This window comes from Anolis carolinensis, chromosome 6 (assembly GCF_035594765.1).
Source record: "Anolis carolinensis isolate JA03-04 chromosome 6, rAnoCar3.1.pri, whole genome shotgun sequence".
NCBI lineage: Eukaryota > Metazoa > Chordata > Lepidosauria > Squamata > Dactyloidae > Anolis > Anolis carolinensis.
The window spans coordinates 118,582,094-118,595,572 of NC_085846.1; the positions used below are offsets into that span (position 1 = coordinate 118,582,094).

At 47.3% G+C, this 13,479-nt stretch overlaps 1 protein-coding gene across 18 annotated transcripts in view; it reads left to right on the plus strand.

Moving 5' to 3' along the window:
- The window catches only part of LOC100556014 (serine/arginine repetitive matrix protein 2), a 170,187-nt gene that overhangs the window by 91,437 nt on the left and 65,271 nt on the right, over positions 1–13,479 (plus strand). The window lies entirely within an intron of this gene.

Genomic DNA, 13,479 nt, shown 5'->3' on the forward strand with positions numbered 1-13,479 from the left:
GGGACGCCCGGATGTTTTGATGTTTTACCATCCTTGTGGGAGGCTTCTCTCATGTTCCTGCATGGAGCTGGAGCTAATAGAGGGAGCTCATCTGCGCTCTCCCCGGGTGGGATTCGAACCTGGCAGCTTTCAGGTCAGCAACCCAACCTTCAAGTCACGAGGCTTTTATCCCCTAGGCCATCGGAGGCTCCTATATACAGTAGAGTCTCACTAATCCAAGCCTCGCTTATCCAAGCCTCTGGATAATCCAAGCCATTTTTGTAGTCAATGTTTCCAATATATCGTGATATTTTGGTGCTAAATTTGTAAATACAGTAATTACAACATAACATTACTGCGTATTGAACTACTTTTTCTGTCAAATTTGTTGTATAACATGAAGTTTTGGTGCTTAATTTGTAAAATCATAACCTAATTTGATGTTTAATAGGCTTTTCCTTGATCAGTCCTTATAATCCAAGATATTCGCTTATCCAAGCTTCTGCCGGCCTGTTTAGCTTGGATTAGTGAGACTACTGTATGTGATGCCAGGATAGGAAAAGGACAGTTGGAGATGCTGAGGGCCACAAAAACAACCTTGTGGTTGAGGTAGACGTGTTGTTTGAGGTAAAAAGTACTGGAAAGGGATTTACATATAGAAATAGTACGTATTTATATATTGAAAGACAGTTTGGTATACTCTAAAAGACTGCTACTTTGAATGCGATTTCCTGCTTCTTGGCAGGGGGTTGGACTGGATGGCCCAGGAGGTCTCTTCCAACTCTACTATTCTATGATTCTATAATTCTATGATTCTACCATCCATCCATGCATCCCTCTACTATCTAAATAGGTTGTCTTTTAGGATGCACAGTATATCTATGTTGTTTCTTGTTTGCTTCAATACCTTTTAAAAATACATATAATGATTATAATATTGTTTCCAGAATGTTTTAAACTGTTGATAAAAGTTAGTCAAGGCCATTTGCAGTTCGCATTTTAGCCTCCCCTCCTTTCGTTGAAAGGGTTTTTCCTCTGATTCCTTTAAGCCTTGCAGTGAATTGCACCCGGGTGTTGCTAGCTGGAGTCCTTCTGTGTGTTTGGTGGGGCTCTCCCTGGCCTTTTCCCCGGCTGAGAAGCGAGGCTCAGGGCATCCCTGTCGTCCCTTGTCCGGGATGGCGAGAGACAGACAGGAGCTCTTCCTGCCCTATTTCTGTCCAGGAAGAGGGCAGCTTCTGCCCTAATTTGGATCTTCCGCCTCTAAGTCACTCAGACCTCCTGGGACTCAAGCTCTGGCTCACCTGCTGATCAGGCAGGAGGCCTCTGGCCATAAAAAGGCTCCTTGGGCGGGAGGGAGGGATGAATTGCAACACCGGAAAGAGGTCGGTTTGCGGGAGAAAATGCTCCGAATGCCACGTATTGTCCTATGACTGCATATAATAAAGCACCTTGAGTGTAACCACCAAAGAAGTAGTCTAGGCAGTCTCATTGGTGTGTGCTGCACCAGGGATGCCATTTTATGGTGAATTGATATATTCCTGAATGACAGAATGAGGTTGGACTGGATAGCCTTTGGGGTCTCTGACAACTCTATGATTCTATTCTGTGATTCTGTATAGATTTCCTAACATTTCCGGCAAGTTTTGCTCTCGATCATGCAGAGTGCTTCCCTTCATCAAACTCTCTATAGTTGTTGGCAATTGGGTTTTTGCAACAGGATGATCAAAGTGTCACCTGACAGATAGGCTGGTGAATGGTGAACTCTTTGCTTCCTCAAATCCATTTAAAGGTATACGGCAGCAAGCATAGTTTAGTGGGAAAGCACATGCTTTGCAGTAGAAGGTCCCAGAACCCATCCTGGCAAATCCGGATTAAGGGATTTCAGCTTGCTGCTTGAGAGCCCGGAAAGATGCTGCCAGTCAGAGTCAGTAGTCGTGGCCGGGATGAATGCCTCCCTTGGTAGAAAAGTCTCTCGGAAAACAACAGCCTGAAAAGTCTGTTTGGAGATTCCCCAAAACTGCTGTGCTTCGGCCTTTTATCTGCAGGTTTTGGCATTTTGATGTCATCTGAAATGATCAAGAGGGGAGATTTTTATTTTGCTGGCACTCATTTTGCACAGCAGAACATTTATGACTTGTTGAGGACATACTGCCCTGGAAATAATGATCACCTTGGGATTGGTATTTAACTCCTACTTGATAAAATCTGGCATCTAATATGTGATGCCCGTTGGCCACTTTTGCCATAAAGGTACATATTAAAAGCCTAGCGTTTTGTGTTGTCTTTGAAATGGCAGGTGGGGAAACTGATGCTGTTCAGCTTGCAATATTCAGTGACTTCATTTGATTCCTAATATAGTCTAGTTTTTCCCTTGTGTTCACCTGTAAGAGTTCTGACTTCTGTCTGTGGGGAATAATAGCTCAGCTTTTGTACGCTGATAACGTAATGTCATACTTTACATCCAGCAGGTGGTAGGAAAGACAGAGGAGATTCATGTCAGATAGAAGCCCTGGGAGGAAACGCATTCTAGCTGGGAGTGTGAGCTGTGTTACGGTGCTGCCTCCGTCCTCTCGGAAAGGGGTTGCCTTCTGAAAAGAGTGATCCAAAAGGAAGCATTCCGGGGGAAGGGGCAGGGGCCGGGGCCGTCCGGTTCAGCTGGTGGTCTTCTGACTGATAGAAGGCGAAGCCCAGGGAGAGCAGGCTCCCAGCGTGGCCCTTCCATGGGAGGTGGCTCCGTTATTGAGAACATGGAGGCAGGTGGGGGCAGCAGAGGAGCTCTCTTTCAAGCCAGAGGAGCAAAACTGATTTCCCTGTGAAGAAGGCAGCGTGCCTGGCATCAATAATGCACACGGGGAATGAGTGATCTATTGAGGGCAGCCCCTTGATGGGCGCACAGCTTTGTTCCCTCCTCTCCAGCCCTTTCCCTCTTGCATTCCTCCACTGTAAGGAATGGGGCTCCCCCCCCCCCCCCCCCACACACACACATTCCCTGTGTGTTTGTCCTTCTTGGTTGCTGAAGACAATTACAATGTATGTGGCGTTTTCATGCCTTCATTCTCGGTTTGTGCAAAATAGTTCTCCCCAGCCTTGGATCAGTTTGTTCCTAAAAGAGCAACAACCCCAAATGGGCACTGATGCCTCCTCCCCAGCTGTTTTTTGAACTGATTTCTGCATCTTTATATGATTTCAGGCCCTGAAAGCAAGGGAGAGGGGACAGACTCTAATGTGGCGCTTCCTGTTTCCAAGGTCTTGAGCCTCACATCTTGTAGGCGAAGAGGCATCCTTCTTATCATGTACCCAAGTGCAGGGGTTGTGCAGGGCTTGGGAGAGGAAGGGAAGGTGGCCCAGAATGAGGTCCCTTTCTGTTGCCACAGTCTCATGACCCTGGGAGGCCCAACTGTCAGGGGCCACTTTGGGGACCTTGGGGGACTGCTCCCCATCACCACCTAATTGAGTATGGAGGTAAGAGGAATGAGGAGAACCAACCTTGTGTGGTGGCTTGGCCAACACCTCTGGAGACCAGGATTTGAATCCCCACTCAGCCATAGAAACCCTTGGACAAGCTACACTCTCTCAGCCTCACATGAGGACAAGGGCAAATCCCTACTGAATATTTCTTGTCAAGGAAACCCAGTGATAAGTTCATTGTAGCATCGCCATAAGTTGGAAATGACTTCAGAGGCACACAGCAACAAACAGGCCATACACTGCCTGTACTCCACACTTCTTTACTCCTGCTTTAAACTTAAGATTGACACAAATGGTGCAGTAACTTTTGCTAAGACTGTTGGGACCTTGCAAAATAGACACAAAGAAGCTGTCAGCTATTTGCGTTCTTCCAGAACTCTTGACCAGGCATAATAGAACATTCACAAGAAAGCATGTGAAGAGACCAAAAGTCCAAGTTGTTGCCTGGTGCATGTGGTCTCAGGGTGTGTGTTGCTTGTGCCCCATTTCCACTTTAAGGGGAGAAACTTTGGCTAAGAAGCAAAGCTGCGCATGGAGGGACATGGCCCCAGAGGTATCAAGGTGTGGTATTCTCAAAGAAAGCCCCGTTGGGAGCAGGAGTTGGGGAATTTTATACTGCTCATCCTTTGGAAAGGCCTAGAAGAGGAGGGAGTGTTCAAAATGCATATAGACCCCCCCCCCCACCCGAAGATAAAGGGCTGACCAGCTTGCTTTTGGAGTCTGCTGTCTGCTGGTTGGGAGAAGTCACCTGAGAACGTGGGAAGAGGATGCTTTGAAGCTCAGGAGCAACACCCACAAGGTTCACCTGGCAAGAGGAAACTGGAGGTGAGCAGCGGTCCTTGGCCAGATGTGGTGAACAAGGACAGATCAAGAGAGTCCTGAAGTTTGGCTGGAGCCCCTCCCTGAGTCCTGCTCCGTCAGACGCAGACGAATCCGGAGGCTCGCCCTTGGCTTGGAAAAAACCCTCCAGACAGCGGCTGCTGCTCTTCATGTCGGCAGAGCTGCCTCGCCCGCCAGAGTCTCCTGACAGCTCTGGAAATGTCAGGTCTAGTTAGCGTCAATTAAGGAAAGGGGTGAGAGACTGCCTTTGCAAGGAGGGCGCCCATGCTTTTTCCTTTTTTGTGTTCTATATATATATATGGGAAAGTGTGAAAAGCCTGGTTGGCAGAGGCTGTCCAGCTTCCTCTCAAGGTCCTGCGAGAGACAAGAAACTTGGGGTTTTTTTTCCTGCAGAGTGCGATCCTGCTGGATGGTGCTTTTGATGATGGGCAGATCCTTGTCAGAAGGCATTTGCCGGCCAAAGGGACGAGAGGGGTGAGCCAGAGAGGAGAGCAGGATGTGAGGGTTATGATGGGCCAAGACTGTGGGAGACCAGGGTTCCAATCTTTGTTTGGCCAAGGAACCTACTGGATGGTCTCGGGCAAGTCACATTTTCTCCATCTCAGAAGAATGCCATGGACAATTTTTTCTGAATAATAAACCTGGCCTGTAAATCCCTAAGGAAATAGTGCCATAAGCGTTGGAATTGATCTGAAGGCACATGGATAATTTTTCTGGAGAGAGCATGGCCGAATGGTGGGAATATCAGACCTGGACTTTGGGATGCCAAGGTTCAAAACTATGCTCGGCTATGGAAATTGACTGGATGACTGCGGTCAAATCTCACGTCGTCTCGGTCTCAGAGGAAGGCAAAAGCGAGCCCCTCTGAGAAATCTTGCCAAGAAAGCTTTGTGATAGGTTTGGCTTAGGATCTCCATAAATCAGAAATGACTGCAACAGCAAATATGAAGATGAATAATTGTGCTGGTTTTCTTCTTTCCGTGGGAAAAAATTAATGTTCTTCTGCAGTTTTCTCTTTGTGTTTGTGGAAGGTTGTGCAAAACTCCTGCTTGTCAAGTTTCCCAAGTGCCCTCAATCCCATTTATTTGACTTGATTAATATTCTTCCCATCCCTACCAAGCTATAAATTACAGAAATACGGGGAGTGATTTGAAGGGGTCGAATGCTGTGTGGATCAGGAGAGATGTCAGAGTTGATGCTGGATGTGGAAAGGCAGACAGGCTAAATGTTTGGAGAGCTTTCATGGATCGTGATGGAGTTTGGGGAGCAGAAAGGAGGGCTGAAGAAACTACCCCAGCTATCCTTGGTCATTCACGGCCAAACCGACAGACCTTCCTGGTAGGTTGAGTTTGGTTCTTTTTGGCCATTGGCATCAGATCAGACACCACAATGTTGGACTAGACAGGCCTTGGGTATGATTGCTCTGGCATCCTGCCATGGTTTGGTAGACGAATGAGTCCCTTTTTATTTGTGGACTTCAAGCGGCTGAGAAGGCTTGGTACTGCATCCTCCCTGGTGCTATTTATAGCAAACCAGAAAGATACTTCCTTGAATCATTGCTGGATGATTAGGCCCGTCTTTTGTTAAAATAGTATGTCTTCCATCCAGCACAGAGAGCGATTGCTTTCATGTTGCAAGCATTTTGGTAGTTGTGTAGAAGAACACATCCCATGCCTTAATCTGTCATAATGTGATGAGTGCGGTAAGATGTGTCCCTCGCGGCATTACACTCTTCCAGCTTGAGTCAATGGCATGGCATGATTTTCTAGGAGAAGAGTGCCAGCACACCCTTTGAAATAGCTCCTTTGTGCAACCTATAGTTTATGGCCCGAGGTCTGGCTGCTCTTCACACATTTCTCCTGCTGAAGATTAATATTCTCCTCTCTTCCTCCCCCATTTCCCAGTCTGCATTAACAACTGGGGAAACAGCAAGTGGCTCGTTCCTTTTAAATGGAAGCTTCCCGATACAAGGATTTTCAAATCCCAAAGCGCCAAGTCTCTTGCCCGTCTCATATTATGCAAATGCACCGGTTTTGCTTTGATGTCCCTCATTTCATCTTATTTGGGCACGTTCTGGAATTAATGGCCTTGCCCAAACACATGGCCGGTGGGGGGAGATCTATTTCTACCACTGCTTCCTGTGCAGCATGTGAATTTGCAGCATTTTTTTCCTTTTTGCCGGTGGGACTGGGGAAGAGGAAACTAGGTCAGTGGCGTGTGTGCGCTTCAGAGCGAGCGAGCGAGCGAATGAGAGAGAGAGAGAGAGAGAGAGAGAGAGAGAGAGAGAGAGAGCGCAAGCGAGTATAGGCTGAGAAATGGGATATAATCTCAGCATTAAACAAACCCGACTGTCATGCTGCAGGGGTTTTGCTATTTTAAGCACTCATCTCCATGATTGCCACCGTTCAGGGCAGAGCAAACATATATTTGCAAAGAGCACGCCGGCGCTTTTGTGCTCAAATCGCCAGCTCTTTTCTGTCGATTGCTTCTCAATGGCACCAGTTTAGCAGACACAATTCTGTCCTTCTCTGTCTGGAGAGGGGCCATGGGGGGGGGGGGGCAACAGAAGCGTCCTGGAAAAGCAGGAGTCGGACAAGAGGACTCAGGCACATGGCGGCAATGTATTTCCCATGCGCAAGGCAGAAGCTGGGGTATTTCTGTGGATGCAACTCCTATAAACCCTCACTGTTGGAGGACCGCATGGTTCTTTCCCAAAGAGGCCTCAGAGGGCGATAGAGCTGGAAGAAACCCCAACTCCCAACCAAGTCATTTTGTCTACTTGAAGTATTGAAAGCATTTTACATACTTGGTGGTCCTTGCAGGTACCCAATAAGATGGTTTAGCATCCTCTTCTCAGGCTATAAATGGGAGGATTGAAACCTAGAGACTGTAGAAGGGTTCCAAAGGCGCGATTCTCTTTTTGTTAACATTCTTCGCACTCCAGGTTTCACAGCCATAGATTGAAATCTTCTGGCCGCTGATAGTGCTCCAGAGTTCCCATTCAACTTGAAGCAGGTTTTGGAGGAGGTGCAATGAAATCCAGCGTGGGTCCAGGGACTTCCATAGCATCCAATGGCCACTTTGTGAAGGGAAGTCTTTGGGCCTTCACACTGATTTGAACACACGTCTCTCTCGTCAGAGTCCAAACATGCTCCTCCTCTCTGCTAGTGGTTTGCCTTTGGCTGGTCTTGCCATGAAAGTGTTACCTGTGAGCTGCCTATCCTGCATGCCCAACATCACCAAATGCTCTCCAGCCCAGTGTGCCATGTGTTTAGCTTCAGAATCCTTAAACATTCAACACAGGGATGAGGAACTGTGAATGTGAATTTGTTTGTAGGGCTGGACATCCTGAAATGACAATTTCTGAAGAGGTTTACCCATTTGAGGGGTGAATTGGGAGATGGAAGGAGCAAGTTGAGAGCATCTGGGGATTTGTGTGCCTTCTGCCTCATGCTGGTTTCTCCACAGAATAAATAACAGCTCTCTCCTGCTGGCCTTGTTATCTCTCCGGCTCCAGGATTTCACGGTTTGGCACTGAGCAAAAGCAGCCGCCGTTTGAGTGACCTGAGGAAATTTTGGCATGAGAGTTCTTCTGAGTGGCTGACATTTAGTTGGAAATAACATTCAACAAGCCTGAGGCCTAAATGCTGACATCTCAGGAGAACCGTTGTCTGCGTGTTGCCTTAGTGCCTGTGTTCATTGCTCCTTGGCCCCTTCATGTCCCCCAGAACTGTGGAAGTGGGGTGAGAAGACACATGTGGGCACTCAGAGCTGGTTCTGTCTCCTTCCGAGATGTCATCTTGTCCTTCTGGGGCTGCCAAAGGAAAGAGTGGGTGAAAGAAATTAGCCTAGAATCCAAACTGTTGCTGGTTTTATTAGCCTGTATGCTATTATGAACAAAATATTCTGAAGCAAATAACTAACTACTTTCAGGGCCACTTGACTGGATGTTTTGACTACTAAAAAAATACCCTTTTCACCTTCTTAGTCTTTCTTCTGTTCCTTCTGTGAGTCCGTGTCTTGGAAGGCCGCAATTTGGAAACGTCACCTTTTCAGAGTTACCTTCCAGACCCCACTTCCAGGGCTTGGTTTACCCAGGGAACGAGCCTTATCATAGAATCATGGAGTTGGAAGAGACCATGGTTAGCCAGATCCTCCTGTGCTGCCTCTTTACCAATTCTGTGCTGCATTTTATTTGGGGAAAGGCTGAGGCAAAGAAGGTGTTGAGTAGCCTTGTCCAGCCTTGTTTCCTCTTCATCCAGTTTCCTGACCAATGCTGACGGGTGGAGAGCTCTTTTCCAGGGCAAGAAATATGGAAGATACTTATCTACATCCTCACAAGATTGTAAGGCTGGCACTCTTTGAGAAAGTGCTGCATTGTGTTCGTCTGTATGCAAGAACCGTTCTTATTTTTGCGTGGTGCCGTCCCGTTGGCACCCAGGGCTATTTTGAGGATAACATATAATGGCATGCAGCTCGCCTTCAGCCCCAGAGCATTTGTGATGTGGATTTGCAGGAACATGGCTTTCCGGTTAGATGGATTAACTGTTTTCTTTCTCAATTGGCTTATATGGCTACGCTGAACCCTGCAGAGAAGATGATAAAGTGAGGGAATAAACTCCACTGCCAGCCTTTGTGAATGGGTGAATGTGTGTGTGATTGGGGGTTTTTTTTTGGGGGGGGGCTCTTGTTATTCAGGCCTCAAGGCAGGCAATACTTGGGCCTCTAAGCCCTGTTTGGAGTCCTGAAAATGTCTTCTTCTGTGGCATTTCCCAGCATCTGGAGACTTCCATTCTGCTTACAGTGGCATCACAAATCGACCAAATGGTTATGTTTTCCGTTCTAGTTGATACAGTCATTCTTGGTCTCCATCTGTTCGGAAGCAAGTTTTGCACTATTTTGCCTCAGGATCAGGGGAACAGAGGAAACATTTCTGAAGCTGATCTGTGGATATTTGGGGGGGGGGGGGGGGGGGAGTGTCTTTCACTTATTTCTTCCCATGGATTTTCTTAACTGGGTTACTGGTGTGTAAAGGCTAGGCCTGCACTGGGTGTATATTTACACAGTGGGAATAAATAAATAAAGAAGCAAGCTTTTATCAATATAGAACCTTTTTGGGCATTGAGGCCGCTTACACATTAGAATGATTACAGATCAACGTTAATCATGAATTAAATAAGCCCTTGGTATCCTCTGAGGTTTGGTTCTAGAGGCCGATATTTTGCGTCTGTGGTGTGTGGATGGGCTTGGTTTTGACTGTGTGCAGATTGTCGCTTGGAGAATGAAGTGTATTCCATCCCACACAACGGCACACTTTGATACTGCTTTGATTGTCAAATACTGAGATTCGTAATTTGGGAAGACATTAGCACTGGCTTGTATATATTGTGAGACTATAAATCCCATAGGGTGGAGCAGTGGCAGTTAAGGTGGGGATTAAAATGTTATAATGGCAATATGGAAGAGACATGAGTTTGTATTTGGACAGCCTTTGTACACTTTAGAGCAAATGTAGCCACCAACCATTTCCATATTGAAAGAAAAGGTGGATTTCAGTGGCATTTGTGCAGTGGAAACTTCCCGGTAGCTTTGGTCACCACTCTTCAGCTTCTGTTCATCTGAGCGGGTGGTTTGTAGATTCCTGATGCCCAGGTGTTTTGTGAGGCCTTGGACTCTTGTGAATCTGTGGCTCCTCGTGACCCAGGAGTCTTTCCTGGTCTTGCTGGCAAGAAGCAGGTTGGATCAGAAGAAACCCCCCCCCCCCCCCGCTCATTACAATTTGATGCAATCCTAAGACATAACCCAGCGTAGTTCAGCTGAACCACGGAGCGAAGGCAGACAGGGCTTCATTAGCTCTGCTTAGTTCTGCCGCCCGAGGCAGGAGCAGCAATTTGGCATCACTGCTGCCTGTTTTTCCGCTGGTGCAAGAAACCGATTATAAATCCACCTTCCAAGCAGAAGCCTGCGGAGCGTCTGAGGAAAGCGGTTTTATATTTAGCAGCTCTTCAGCAGAGTTCCTCTTCCATTTCTCTCCTTCCTTGCTGTGTTTGCACGACTCCCCCCTCCCCTCTTTCTGCCTCCCAGAATGCCTTGTGCTTCAGGGAATGTCCCCCTCCTGCTGTTTCCTATAATCGGCTTGAACCTTACAGATGCTTTTACATGTTGGAGAAAGAAGCTGGCTCCCAGCAGCACTTGCAGTGCGCAGCGGGGTTTATGATGGGCCTCTGAGGGCAGAGATGCGGGAAGGTGGTTGGCACAAAGAGAGAGGAACACTGGGATGCAGAACCACAGACATGGCAGACCTGTCATTGATGCCTGGGCAGGTTTAACCTGTGAAGGGCCAAACAGCAGATGGACAGGTCTACTTGAAAACAGTCCATGTGAAAGGGATTGAGAAATGTTAGTAGGCCACAAGCTGAATACAGTAATGTGGCATCTGAACAAGCCAATGAGATTCAAGGATGAGTTAACAGGATTCTAGCATCTAGGAAATCATAGTCCCACTTTCTTCTGCTTTGGTCAGACCTTCTCAACTGGAATAATAACCCTGTGTCCAGAGAAGGGCCCCAGAAGTCCAGAAGGAGATGGAGAAGAGGGAAGGTGTCCAGAAAACGGCCAAAATGATCAAAGGTTTGGAAGCCAAGCTCTGTGAAGAACGACTAAAGGAGCTGGGGATGTTTAGCTGGGAGAAGAGAAGGTTGAAAAGGAATATTGGAGCCATGTTTAAATATTTGAAAAGGTGTCCCACCAGGGAGGAATAAAGCTTGCTTTCTGTTGCTCCAGAGACTAGGGCACTATGGAGGTATGGATTCGAATTGCAGGGAAAGAGATTCCACCTGAATATTAGAAAGATCTCCTGCCGGTTAGAGCTGTTCAGCAGTGGCATATGCTCCTCGGGAGTCTTCTATCTCGTCAATCTGCAAAGGTCTTGTTCTGTGCATTCAGCTTCATCATGGAAGAAGGAATGTGTTTGGGAGTCTCTCATAGGCTTTCATGCCCAACCCATGAAGGTCCAACAAAACATTCAGACCCATGGAGATGGTGTGGGAGGGAGAGGCATGCATGGCCCCTTTGCGCTTGTGTTCTGCCTCTGAAGAAATGACTCAGGGCGACACACACTGAGCCTGTTTGCAGTATGGACTAATGCAGATGGTTCATAGGCAGCTCTTCCTGATCTCACTTTTTCCCATTGAAGTCTTGAAGGAGTTGAGAAGGGTTAGGTTTCTCTTTTGTTAACACACACAGAGAGAAGTATTCTGCTAAGGTTCCCAGGTTTCCTTTGGGAGAATCGGCGTCAGTCTGCGGTGATGATTTATGCAGTTTGGTTCTTCCAGCTCTTAGGGCTTATTAGCATTTATTTTTGACATTCTTGAATCCCAACATCACTCTGCAAATCAGACTCTTGGCTCTCTGGCTTAAAGAAGCCTTCAAGGATTTATGGGAAGCTCTTCAGGCTGAGCGCCAGAAACCAGGCAGGAAAAAGGCCTTCATCTCAGTTTTGGAGATACGGAGTCGAATGCTGTCATCTTGGGAGTCTAGGAATTTGGAAGCTCTGCAGCTTTCTCTGGGGGAAGAATAGCTTCTCATCATCTTGAAAAGCAGCCCAAGACAAGGCAGCCTAAGACACCCCCCCCCCCCGTTACGTTTATATGACTCCTGGCTTAAAGCTCATAGTGACACTTAACTTTGGTCCGATACAAAGGATACAATAAAGGATCCCGCTGGATCTGCACTGATTTCAAGTGCTTGTTTCGGCAACTATACAGGTGTGCAATTGTCACTCTTGCTTTCCTTCACTTTCAGAAGGGTTTCTTATCAATTACTGTCTTAAACCCCATGCTATATCGCTAGCACATAATTATCACTCTCACTTTATGCACATAAATTATTTTCCCACCCAGTGAAAAAGATGACTAAATCTTGGAGTTGGCTAATCCTGCCCAAAGCCAAGCATTTTGACTGGGAAGGAAGCTCAGTCATCTCTTTGCTGAATTGGGGTCTGGGTCCGGCAAATGCAGCCAGATAGGTTTTCAAATACTTAAAATATCTGTTTTAATTTCTTGTAGTGATTGGTGTATGAACCATGCAACACACTCTTTGGTGTCTTTCTGGAGGTAACGGGTGGTAAGACCTTTCAGCCCCATTGAAATGGCAGTGTCCTCTTTTATCCAACTTGGGTCTGTCAAATAGTGGGGCAAGAGATAAACAAGTTCAAGGCCTGTCTGTATTAAAGACAGTCTATTGGCTTTCAGGGGATGCTGAGCTCCTCGCTGAAGAGTGGTAACCGTAACTCTTTCTTCCTGGAAATGCCCACTGGGGAGGCTTGAGACCTAGCTCAGAAGAGATCAGCACCACGTTTTAAAAATTGAATGAAGTTGGCTCGGAGGAAGAGTTATTTGGATGTTGAGATCTCAGCAGATCCTGCCATTTCAGGACTCAGCCCTCCCTTGCTGTCATCCGCGTTTTGGGGTGAGCGACTCCCAGGGAGCGGACTCCCCCTCCGGTCTCCCAGGGCTGGCTGCCTCCCCCGGGACGTCCTTCTCGAAATGGCAACAAGAAGTGATGTTGCGTCGCTTCCAGTCGTCCTCTTGAGAAGGACACCAACCAAAATAGAGGTGTCTGGAACAGCTGGAGGGGAGGAACCTTCCTCTGCATGGCAAGGAGTGCTTTTGCCTCTTTGGGGGCTTTTTGCCATTTTCAGGTCATAACGTCTGACAAGTATGCCAAAAATAATTAAGATAAATAAATGGAGTTTGGGGATGATTGGCAGGGGGGACTTTAGGGCCCACAAAAGTGGGGGCCGCATGCAGACTGAAGCCCTCCCTTTGCCCATCATGGGCTGGAAAGATGGGAAGCTCCTCAATCTGTGCATAAATCTTTAACCTGTCAGTTACCAGAGCTATATAGTGAGCAGAAATGGAAATTGGGCAGGGTCTCTACTTGGCCAGGATGCATAGTGAGCAAGATTGTGTAGCCTCCCTTCTTAGCCTTTGGGAGGTCCTAGGAAAGGATTTTAGGGCTCGCTCCCCAGAACCCTTCTTGGTTCCCCTTAATGTGCTTGGTGGCAAGGAGTCTTTCCAAAGGCAATCTGGTGTGGTGTGATGGCCCGCTCAGGGTGAAGGAGGAGCCCAAGGGTCTCCTCGAAGCTAAGCACCAGAACCAGGAGCAGTTGGGTTGTGGCCTGGAGCCACA